Source organism: Portunus trituberculatus, chromosome 50, assembly GCF_017591435.1.
Source record: "Portunus trituberculatus isolate SZX2019 chromosome 50, ASM1759143v1, whole genome shotgun sequence".
In the NCBI taxonomy this organism is placed as follows: Eukaryota; Metazoa; Arthropoda; class Malacostraca; order Decapoda; family Portunidae; genus Portunus; species Portunus trituberculatus.
In genome coordinates this window covers 24158415-24169594 of record NC_059304.1, presented here as the reverse complement: position 1 = coordinate 24169594, position 11180 = coordinate 24158415, and the positions used below count along the sequence as shown (strand labels likewise).

Below are 11180 nucleotides of genomic sequence, written 5' to 3'. Positions count from 1 at the left end.
TTACTAATCTGTTGGACTGCAGTTCTTTTCATTGAGATGTAGCTAGAGGAAGAGAAAGATTAATTCTTTATGGTAACATGTTCTCTCTCTCTCTCTCTCTCTCTCTCTCTCTCAGGAATAAATGTATCGCCATTTTTTTTTTTTTTTTTTTTTTAATGCAAAATTTGGGATAGTGTGTAAGTGTAGTGTGTGGCTTTCCTTACAATGCTACTCACGTAGCAATCAATTAAATGCAACGTATATCAGAGACGCTCGTGAATGTAATCATGATTACAGCAGAATCTTTCACGGTGGAGGTTTCATGGGAGATCTCATTAAATCCTGCATTTCGTCAGTTATGTGCATTATAAGTTCAGAGTGTGTACCGTGTGGTGTATCGCGATTCACGAGGAAGTGCGCTTGGTAGAAGTAGCAAGTGGGGAGTGGCGACATGTGGTAATAACAAGCAAGGAGGGCTAGACGCAAATGTTGAGTGAGGCGGCGCGGGAAGGAAACAGAAGGTGAAACAGCCTAGGCGTGAGGTGTTACCCAACAGCATCGGGCCAGCACAGGGTAGGAATTAATGACGGAAGGTGACAGTGAAGCAACTAACAAGACTAACCTTGTCATTCTCAGTTTGGTAACAGCAGCTGCAGACGGGAATAGCACGTGTTCACTGTTCAGGCCAGCAGTGGCTATTCATATGCAATTGGTTGCATGATGTGATGCCGATTACTTATTATGTGAGCTTATAATGGTTCATGGCATGTGGTATACATTTACATATCCTTTACCTCGAGACGAATATATACGTATATGAGTGGTTTATTATGAGAATTTGCAAATTGCACCATGACAAACGCATTGATGAAAACGTGCAAGACGAGAGCTTTTTTTGTGACAGGTGGTGTGATTGCTTTAGGTTGTTAGGGAGTGGACATTGGACGTAGACTGAGATTTATTTGGGAGGTAAGTTTAATTTCGTTTATAGAAACCCGTAATGTTTTGACTCTTAAGTGAAAATTGTTCCTTATGGTGGGATTCACCAACTTAAAGTATAGTACATGCTTGTGTGTGTGTGTGTGTGTACTTTAACAGAAATTATCTAATGAAAATCATGATTAGTAATAGTTGAATATGTGTTTCTGTGTCAGATTTAGATCTGATTAGACCAAAATGATGTTATAATAGGGAAGAAATTAGCTGCACGCTGTTTTTGCTTTTTTTTTTTTTTTTTTTTTTTTTTTTGAGAGGGGGTGGGTGTAGCAAGAGAAGATTGTAGTTAAGGGGAAGGTGATCCATAGAGAATATTCGTATGTTGTGATTTGTATAAGGAGGAGGACATAAGGTGAGCAGAACATTTTTTATTGCTAAGGTTTTATCTCCACTGTATTATCAGTCATTTCCTTTGATGTGTTCCTACCTTCAGATAGGATGCAGACAATGTTGGTTGATGCCAGGGTTGGTCAGTGTCTCCTGTGATAATCAAATTTTTTGGTCATTATTTGGATACAACATGGACTTGAGACTATGTTGAGACCTTGTACTAGGTTGTGTACATAAGCTGGTGTGCATGTTGATAATATAATTTACTTGTCTTTGATTTTTTTAAATCTCTTTTAACAATGCATTATGAGTCAAGTGGTGGATCAACTAATGGTGAATGTGTATGTGTATGTGTGTGTTGCAGATTTATACAAAGAACCACCTGTACTCCCAGGCTCCACAATGGCTCAGCCTTCAGCACCACCACTGCAAGATAAGAGTGCTCTCCCTAGCCATCAGGAAGCACCACTTGCACCGTGCTACCCTGAACCCCCCCCACCATACACCCCCAATGACCCAGGAGTGTCTGTAGGACCTGCACCAACAGCCCAACCAACTGGACCCTACTTACATCAACCTCCCATCCCAGTCATGGCTGCTCCACCTGTTCAACCGCCTGTACAGATGGTGGTGGCACCAGCTGCCCAACCATCACAGGTCATTGTAGTGGGAGCTGGCCTGGCTCCAGGGACTTGCACTGTTTGTAGGGTAAGGTCTGCTATACAGTTATATCTCCCTGGTTATTATCACAACTTCCTCTCCTCATTCTTCATCTCATTTTTTCTTTCTTCTCTCTTTGTCAAGCTTTATTTCATTCTTTCTTCTCTCTTCTCTTTTTTTTTTTTTTTTTGTCATTCTATCCTACCTTCACTCCTTAATTTCTTGATACACTGTGTACCTTTTGTATGTACAGTTTTAAGTTGTTCTTGCGGTGTCTCTGCCAGTTTTTCTCGCCCCTCCAACTGCTAATTCTATACAAGGGCCTTAATTGTCTTTGTATGAAATACTCTTCGCATGTTTGAGGGGTTCCACTCACACAGCTTTATTAGATAGGATAGAATCAAAAGCTTTTCGTCTCATCAATTTCCCTCCTCTGACTGTCTGTCTTCAGTCTCTTTCTCACTGCTGAAATCTTGCATCTCTTTCTATCTTTACATGTGTAGCTGCGGTGGCGAGTGGACGTGTTGTGTGTGCGCTCCGTTTTTGGCTGTGGTTTTTATAGTTAGCGAGTAGTGTTTGTGCTTGGTGTCTGTGTGTGGTGCTTTTGAGTGTTAGTGAAGTGAAAGTGTGTACTGCAAGTGTTAGATTAGAGTGAAATAGTGGTTAGAATCAGTGTTTGTGAGTTAAAAGTATTTTGGTAGAGCGAGGAAACTAGGCTTGTAACCGTCAAGTTGACCTTGAAAGAGGATTAGTTGACCTCACTTAGGCCCCCACCACCGCGGTTCCCCACCCGCCGTCACCAAGTATTTTTATTTGTTTGTGAGTTAACAGATTGTAAGTTAGTATGGCGGTAGCTACTGAGGTATATCAGAGTGTGATTGAGTGCGTGAAAGAGAGTGTTGAGATGGGATTGGGAGAGTTTGTTGTGTGTGAGATGTGTGGGCATGACAGGAAGGTCGTTGACTTTTCTGAGTGTATGGTGTGTAGGCTCAAGAGCGAGAATTTAGTTCTTTCTCTTGAGCACCGAGAATTGCGAGAGGAAATCAGAAAGCTAAGTGAGGGGAAAAGTGCGAACGAAGTTCTCATCTTTGAGTTGAAGGAGGAGGTTAAGAGGCTTGGGAGGCAGTGGAAAAAATTAGGCAGGAGATCAGTGTTAGGCCGAAGGTTGGACCTTCTGAGGGCGACAGGGTGGCTTGGCCCTCTGTCGGGAAGAGCAGAGTGGGGAAGAGGGAGCAGGCGAGCCAGACTGGGAAAGATAGTAGTCAGGATGGGCAGAGATGGCAGGTTGCGAGGGAAGGAAAGCGGAGGCAGTTAGGGAGGATAGGACTAAACCTGTTGAGTGTGAAAATAGGTTCGGTTTGTTGGAGGGAGGGAGAGTGAGTGAGAGTGGAGTGAATGAAGTGGTTGTGGTGAGTGAAAGGAGAAAGAAGGGGGTAGAGGAGAGGAGGAGGATGGTTGTGCCTAGCACACCTCAGGTGTGTGTGGTGGGTGACTCTCAGGTTAGGTATTTAGATAGCACTTTCTGTGGGAAAGACAGGGATAGGAGGACGAACGTGTGTATGCCTGGTGCAGGTGTGAAGGCAGTGAGTGAGGAGGTGCAGAAGAGGGTTGGGGGGATGGAGAGGGAGGGTGTAGTAGTTTTGCACGTAGGTGGGAACGATGTCAGAGCAGGTGGGTCGGAGGAGTTAGTGGCAAGATTTCGGGAAATGTTAGGCAAGATAAGGGAGAGTGGTAGGAGGTGTGTAGTGTCAGGAATCTTGCCTCGTGTGTATGTTAGCAGGGAATGGTTGTCTAGAGCCATTGGTGTGAATGATCGGGTAAAAGGGATGTGTAAGGATGTGGGTGTCAGCTTTGTGGATGTATGGGATAGGTTCTATGGGCGAAGGATTTGTATGCTAGGGATGGTGTGCATCTGAGTAGGAAGGGTGTGGATGTGCTGAGTGGATGTCTGGAGGGGAGTTGGGATGGAGTGTAGGGGTGAGGTAGCAAATGCATTCCAGAAGAAAGATGCTAGACATAAATTAGATAGGATAAACAGAGATAGTGAAAAGATTAGGAAAGATTTCCAGGTGCAAATAGGAGAGAATAAGATTAGGATTCCAAATAAGGAGACAGCATCTAGGAAGGTAGCAGGACTTAAATGTTTTTATGTAAATGCCAGGAGTCTTAGGAACAAGAAGGACGAGTTATCTAGTTATATAGTTGAGGAGGACTTAGATGTTGTATGTGTCACAGAGGCATGGGTAAATGAGGAAAAGTTTAGGAAAATAGGAAAGAATATGAAGTAGATGGATACATTATGTATTTACACCAGAGAATTGGTAGGATAGGTGGAGGAGTAGTTATTTATGTAAAAAATCCTTCATTTCCAGTCAGGTTAATGGTATTAAGGTAGATAACAGAGTAGAGTCCTTATGGCTGGATGTTAGAGTAAACAAAAGTAAGGTTATTAGAGTAGGAGCTTTTATAGACCACCTAACCAGTCAGCAGATGTAGACAACCTTATGGTAGATGAGATAAATAGGGGTGTACTAGTCAGACAATTATCTTAGGGATTTTAATCTTAAGTCAGTAAACTGGGAGAGGATGGTAGGAGATGCTAGTGAAAATAAGTTTATGGAAAGTTTTCAGGATAACTATTTAGTGCAGATGGTAGATAAACCTACTAGGGGGAGGAAGGTTTTAGACATAGTACTAACAAATATTGAGCATTGTTTAAAGGAAGTTGAGGTAGGAGAGACTTTAGCAAACAGTGACCATCATATAATTAGATTTATCATTAATTCCAGTAGGGATAATATAGTGAATAAGACTAGAGTCCCAAACTATCAGAAAGGCAATTATGGTAGGTTACGTCAGTTATTAGGAGAGGTAAACTGGGAAGATAGTTTTGGAAATAAAACTGCACAGGAGATGTGGGATATTTTTAAGGTTGTAGTAAAGGGTATAGTGATGCAGTGTATCCCTTACAAAGATATAAGGCAGAGAAACAGGAAGCCATTATGGTGGACTCATGAGATAGGTAGCCAGATCAGAGAGAAGAAGAGGGCATACAGAGAGTTGCAGAAAAGTGGGAAGATGTAGATTTGATTAGGTACAGACAGGTCAGAGATGATTTGAGTAAGGTTATAAAAAAAGTAAAAGGCAGGCAGAGATAAAACTAGCTAGAGCTGGGAGTAAAGATCCCAAAAATTATATAGTTATTACAAGGTCAGTGATAAAAGAAATAAGGATAGGATTGGACCACTCAGAAAAGATGGTGTAGTAGTGGATCAAAATGAAGACATAGTAGAATTATTGAATGAACAATTTTCTTCAGTATTTACTAGGAAAGAATAGGAAATCCTGTTACAAACAGTGCGACGAGTAGTTTAAGAGCTTTAGAAAATATTGATATAAAACCGGGAATTATTAGGAAATTTATTCTTGAACTAGACGATAGGAAAGCTAGTGGTCCTGATGAGCTACATGCCAGAGTACTTAGGGAGGGTGTAGACAGTATTTCTGAAGCACTTAAGTTAATCTTTGAAAGATCACTTAGGTTTGCTGAGATACCTCAGGACTGGAAGTTAGCTAATGTTACTCCAATATTTAAAAAGGTAGGAAGGATGATGCGAATAATTATAGACCGATCAGTTTAACTAGTATAGTATGTAAGATACTAGAGAAAATCATTAAGGGTAGTATTTGGGAGCATTTAAATGAGAATAGATTAATTAGAGATACCCAACATGGCTTTAGATCAGGGAGGTCCTGTCTTACAAATTTGCTCGATATCTTAGAATATATTACCAAGGAGTTAGATGATGGAAATAGCATAGATGTTATATATCTAGATTTTAGCAAGGCGTTTGATAAGGTACCGCATAGGAGGCTAGTGTACAAATTGAGACTACATGGGATAGGGGTAGGTTAGTTGATTGGATTAGTGAATGGCTTTCTGATAGGAAACAGAGAGTAGTATTAAATGGGGCAATGTCTGAGTGGAAGGAAGTGGTTAGTGGGGTACCCCAAGGATCAGTGCTAGGACCTCTTCTTTTCTTGGTGTACATTAACGATTTAGATATAGGAATTAGTAGCAAAGTATCAAAGTTTGCAGATGATACTAAGATAGCATGTGCAGTACAGGGTGAAAAGGACAATTACAGAATACAACGAGACCTGGACAGGCTGATAGCATGGGCAGACAGGTGGCAGATGGAGTTTAATTCTAAAAGTGTCAGGTTATGCATTTAGGTAAAGACAACACAAACTTTAACTATGAGATGGAGGGATGTTGGCTAGAGGCAGTAGAGGAAGGAAAGGATTTAGGAGTAGTGATAGACAGGACTATGAAATTTTCAAAGCAATGTTTAGAAGCAAGAAATAGGGCAAATAGGATCCTGGGTTTTATAAATAGAAATGTTAGTTATAAAAGTAAGGAAGTGGTGCGTAGCTTATATAATTCCTATGTTAGGCCCCATTTAGAGTATTGCATACAGGCCTGGTCACCCCACTATAGGCAGGATATCAACATGTTAGAAGCAGTTCAGAGAAGAGCAACTAGGATGATACCAGCATTAAAGCGCCTGGAGTATAGAGATAGATTAAAGGAATTAAACATGTTTTCATTTGAGAGGAGATGTATAAGAGGATATGATAGAGTTATTTAAAATGTTCTCAGATACAAACTACATAGATGTGAGATCTTTCTTTACCTTAGAGGAGGAAGTAGGACTAGAAATCATGGCAGGAAGATTAGAAAGCAAGGCTGCAGGTTAGATATAAGAAAATATTTCTTTAGTCATAGGGTGGTAGACTTCTGGAATGCATTGCCAGAGACGGTTGTAAATAGCACTAGTTTGACAATGTTTAAAAACAGATTAGATAAGCACTTAAATTTATTAGATTTATAATTATGTATAGCGCTGCATGATAGTTTTTATAAGAAATTTACTATAGTTAAACATGATCCCCATGTATGGGGACCACAGATTGTAGAGGATTTCGCTGGACTTACCCCTGTTAATGGGCCAAATATTTAAAATTAGTATATAATGTATTGTGTACTTGTAAGTGTATCTTTAAGTACTGATGACGAGGTCGCTGTGCGACTGATACAGGATAACCTAGATGGGCCCTGGTGGCCCTTTGTTATCCTATTATTTATGTTATGTTATGTTATGTTATGTTATCATTTATTGCTATTTTCATGCTAACTGCTCTATTGATCTTGCTAACTGCATGCCTCCCCTCCTCCTGCGGCCTTGCTGCATAAGGCTTTCTTCTTCCTCTCACCCGTATTCTGTCCAACTCTCCAATGCAAGAGTTAACCAGTACTCTCAATCATTCATACCTTTATCTGGTAAACTCTGGAACTCCCTGCCTGCTTCTGTATTTCCATCTTCCTACAACTTGACTTCTTTTAAGATGGAGGTTTCAAGACATTTGTCCCTCAATTTTGGATAACTTTTATGATCTTTAAGGAAACTGGCAACCCAGTTTTTTTTTTTTTTTTTTTTTTCTCTCCTTGGAAAGTTTCCTCCTGCATAAAATAAAATCTATGGTTTTGCTCCAGATATTAATAGAATATAGAATATCAAAAGTCTCTCTCTCTCTCTCTCTCTCTCTCTCTCTCTCTCTCTCTCTCTCTCTCTCTCTCTCTCTCTCTCTCTCTCTCTCTCTCTCTCTCTCTCCAGAATGGGAAGATGAAGAACAGTGCCTCATTTTGGACATGGTTATGTTGTTGCCTCTTGCTGCCTTTCGGTATCCTGCCCTCCCTGATTATCTTCTGTTGCTGCTGTCGAGGACCAAAGTGTACCAAGTGTGGCTACACCCCTTAGGTATACCCAGCTTGCATTTATTGAATTATTTTACTATTGTGAGTCAGGAAAACTTTGTATTATATAGCAAAGTATACTCTGTCCATGTATTGTAGATTAGTCTTTGTTTGTTTGAGAACTGGGAGGACTCTATAGCTGGCCTGTTTATGTCCATTCCTTAGTGTTTCACTTGACTGTATCAGACACCCATTCACAAACCATTTACTAAAGCCCTTTATATATCAATAATTAAAAGTCTCAGTTAGAAGTAACACACTATTGAAAAGAATAGAAGAAAGAAGTGTGGTGCATCACATGTCAGCTTGGTAGCGGCATAACTCATCATATGTTGATGCTGCAATGTGCCACTAGCTGAATCAGAACAGTTCAACTTCACCAATACTGCAGCAGCTAGATATGTATTATCGTAGTACATCAGTAGACAGGTATACAGTTTGACTGAGCAGCTGTCTGTGTGGCCAAATTTCCTCATTTGTACTAGAGTTCAATCTTCATAAATCATAATTTTTCTATAGACTAAGTACAGTTTTGTCCATTCAGTCTTTATATATCTTTACAGATGTGAATTGTGCATATCCATTCAAGCAGCAGCCTTGTGCTGTTGCATATGTGTTCAGACGTGGCTATACACGAGACATGGTGATACAGAACCATCAAGGAGTCACTGCCAGTAGCAGTTTTGTTAGACATCACATTCCTTATCCTGCCATTAGTAGTGCATCAGTTCTTCTTGTTGCTCTTACAGATCATTGCAAGGCAAGGATACAGACTAACTGATTCTGCTCTGATTGTTCTGCTTTGCCATGGCATGTATGCCTACATGACTTAGGTTAGTATAGAATAACACTGTTTTCCAGTATCCTGTAGACTCTTGTTTCCTCTAAAGCATTGAATCAAGAATTATTACTAAACATAGAATTTTATATTGAACAAGTGATGTGTGTGAACATATGATTGATTTATTATATAGAATTACTGCTTTTATGTTGTTCATTTGTGTATTCCAAGGAATTGGCCTGTCATTATCTTAGTAAGCACATGAAAATGCTGTGTATTCAGTTGTGAAAGTTATGATGGCAATATTATGGTGGTGTGGCTTCCTCTCAAGCAAAGGTCAGAATGCCAGCACATCCCCCAAAGAGCCCCATTATCTTGACAGTCTCCACTTCATAAAGGAGACACATTTTGTGGCTGGGTGTGTGGTACCTGGTCACAAAATGGGATCCAGTCATCTCAATTCTTCCTGCCTCCAACTTTATTTCCATCACTTTATATGAAATATGAGGAACAACATAGTGCTTTCTATAAAGTTTCAGACACAATACACTCAGCCTCTGTCATCTCTAGAGGACTGAGTCATTGAGAAATGCTAAATGGGTGAGCTTTCCTCACAAGACTGTAGCCTTTCTGGGAGGTTTTGAGCTCATCTACCATCCATGGCCAAACTTGTATTCACTCAACTTCTCATGGTCTTAGTTTTATTTATTTATTCACTTATGTTTTATTTGATTCACTGATTTTAAGTTGTTATTGTATGTTGAATGTGTTACCAATTCACATTTGGGCAAGTGACTTACAGGCTGCTTAAGTAATCAGATTTATTTATGGGAATTGAAATGTATTAAACTTGAATGTTGTTCACCTGTAGTTACCTGATAACCAACTTGGCAAAGTAGGTTCTACTACTTAAAGGTTTGTACGTGTGTGTGTGTGTGTGTGTGTGTGTGTGTGTGTGTGTGTGTGTGTGTGTGTGTGTGTGTGTGTGTTTACCTAGTTGTAGTTTTACAGGGCCTGGGCTTGACGCTCGTGTGGCCCCGTCTCCATATCTACACTTATCCAATTTTTCTTTAAAGCTATGCACACTCGTTGCTGATGCCACTTCTTTACTCAAACTGTTCCACGTCTCAATACATCTTTTCAGGAAACTATATTTTTTAACATCTCTCAGACATCTTTCCTTCCTCAATTTTTTACTATGCGATCTTGTGCTTCGAATGTCATAATCCCCTCTCAGGATCAGTTTCTCATTATCCACTTGATCCATTCCATTCATCAATTTATAAAGTTGTATCAGATCCCCTCTCTCCCTTCTCTGTTCCAGAGTTGGTAAATCCATAGCCTTTAGTCTCTCCTCATATGTCATCCCTTCAAATTCTGGAACCATTCTTGTAGCCATTTTTTGTAGTCTCTCCGACTCCCTTATGTGTTTCTTTTTATGAGGGGTCCACACTACTGCATATTCCAATCTGGATCTTATTATAGTACTCATCAATTTCTTCATCATTTCTTTGTCCATGTAGTGAAATGCTACTCCAATATTCCTTAGCAAATTATATGTTTCTCTAAAAATTCTATCAATATAGCTTACTGGTTGATTGTGTGTGTGTGTGTGTGTGTGTGTGTGTGTGTGTGTGTGTGTGTGTGTGTGTGTGATGTGTGTGTGCATTATTTACTGTGTCTCACTAGTTATATTTTATTTAATATCATTAGTGAGTTCTCAATTTTGTGGTTTGATATGAAAATACTCAAAAGATAGTGTGAATGGTGCATTATTTACTGACATTTGCTCCTAGGTTATATTTTATTTAATATCATTAGTGAGTTCTCAATTTTGTGGTTTGATATGAAAATAACATTGGTATTACTATCAATCGTAGTAGAATGTAATTCATTGTTAACAAGTTGTGCCAATATATAAATAAGTAAAGAATACAATGTCATTAAGGAAGATTTATAACTGAAATTAGTCATGTTAATCGATGGCAAGTGGACAAGAGATAGATGTGACTTCTTGTATTAGTGTTAAGGTCTCTGTCATGAACATGTACTTTATCTTTCTTTTTTTCATCATGCTGGAGATGATTGGAGGTGATTTGTATTGTTGAGGAGAGCCTGACTACTTTGCCCATCGGCTCTCATGGAAAGATGTCCACAATGTTTGTTGGTGTTCTCTCCACCTTAACAATCAACATTTCAAACAAATAGCCCACACAAAAGGAAATTCTTATTGATAAAGTTGAATAAAGTCTTCTTCCTTGGTTGTTATTGATGGGATATGCCATAGTGCCACCCTTTAGATATGTTTGTCTTGGCTAGTTTTAAACATTCTTTTTCTTCCTGGACCATTTCTTGTTCTATCACAGTAGTCATCATTTTTCTTCTATCTGTAATTACTGAAGTGTTGCCTAACATCTTGCCTGTAGTTATAATATTCAGTAATCCTGTTCATTTCATTTAAAAAGCCTAAGGTTATTTTTAGCTGCTGTTTTATTGAGGACCTTGTGCTTTGCCTGAATACTTGGCCTTGACTTGGTGTTCCCATTAGAAATTGTGAGTGCAGTGTTCTGAGTGTCTTGCTGTCTTGTCATTCTTTTTAGTGTGAGTTTGGGACCA

General features: G+C 39.5%; 1 long non-coding RNA gene across 1 annotated transcript; it reads left to right on the top strand.

Annotated features, from left to right (window-relative positions):
- Positions 1 to 258: 258 nt before the first annotated feature.
- LOC123500073 lies at positions 259 to 9428 on the top strand. The gene is made up of 3 exons (XR_006673167.1): positions 259 to 552; positions 1670 to 2013; positions 7644 to 9428. It is a non-coding gene; the product is annotated as an uncharacterized LOC123500073 (long non-coding RNA).
- Positions 9429 to 11180: the final 1752 nt, after the last annotated feature.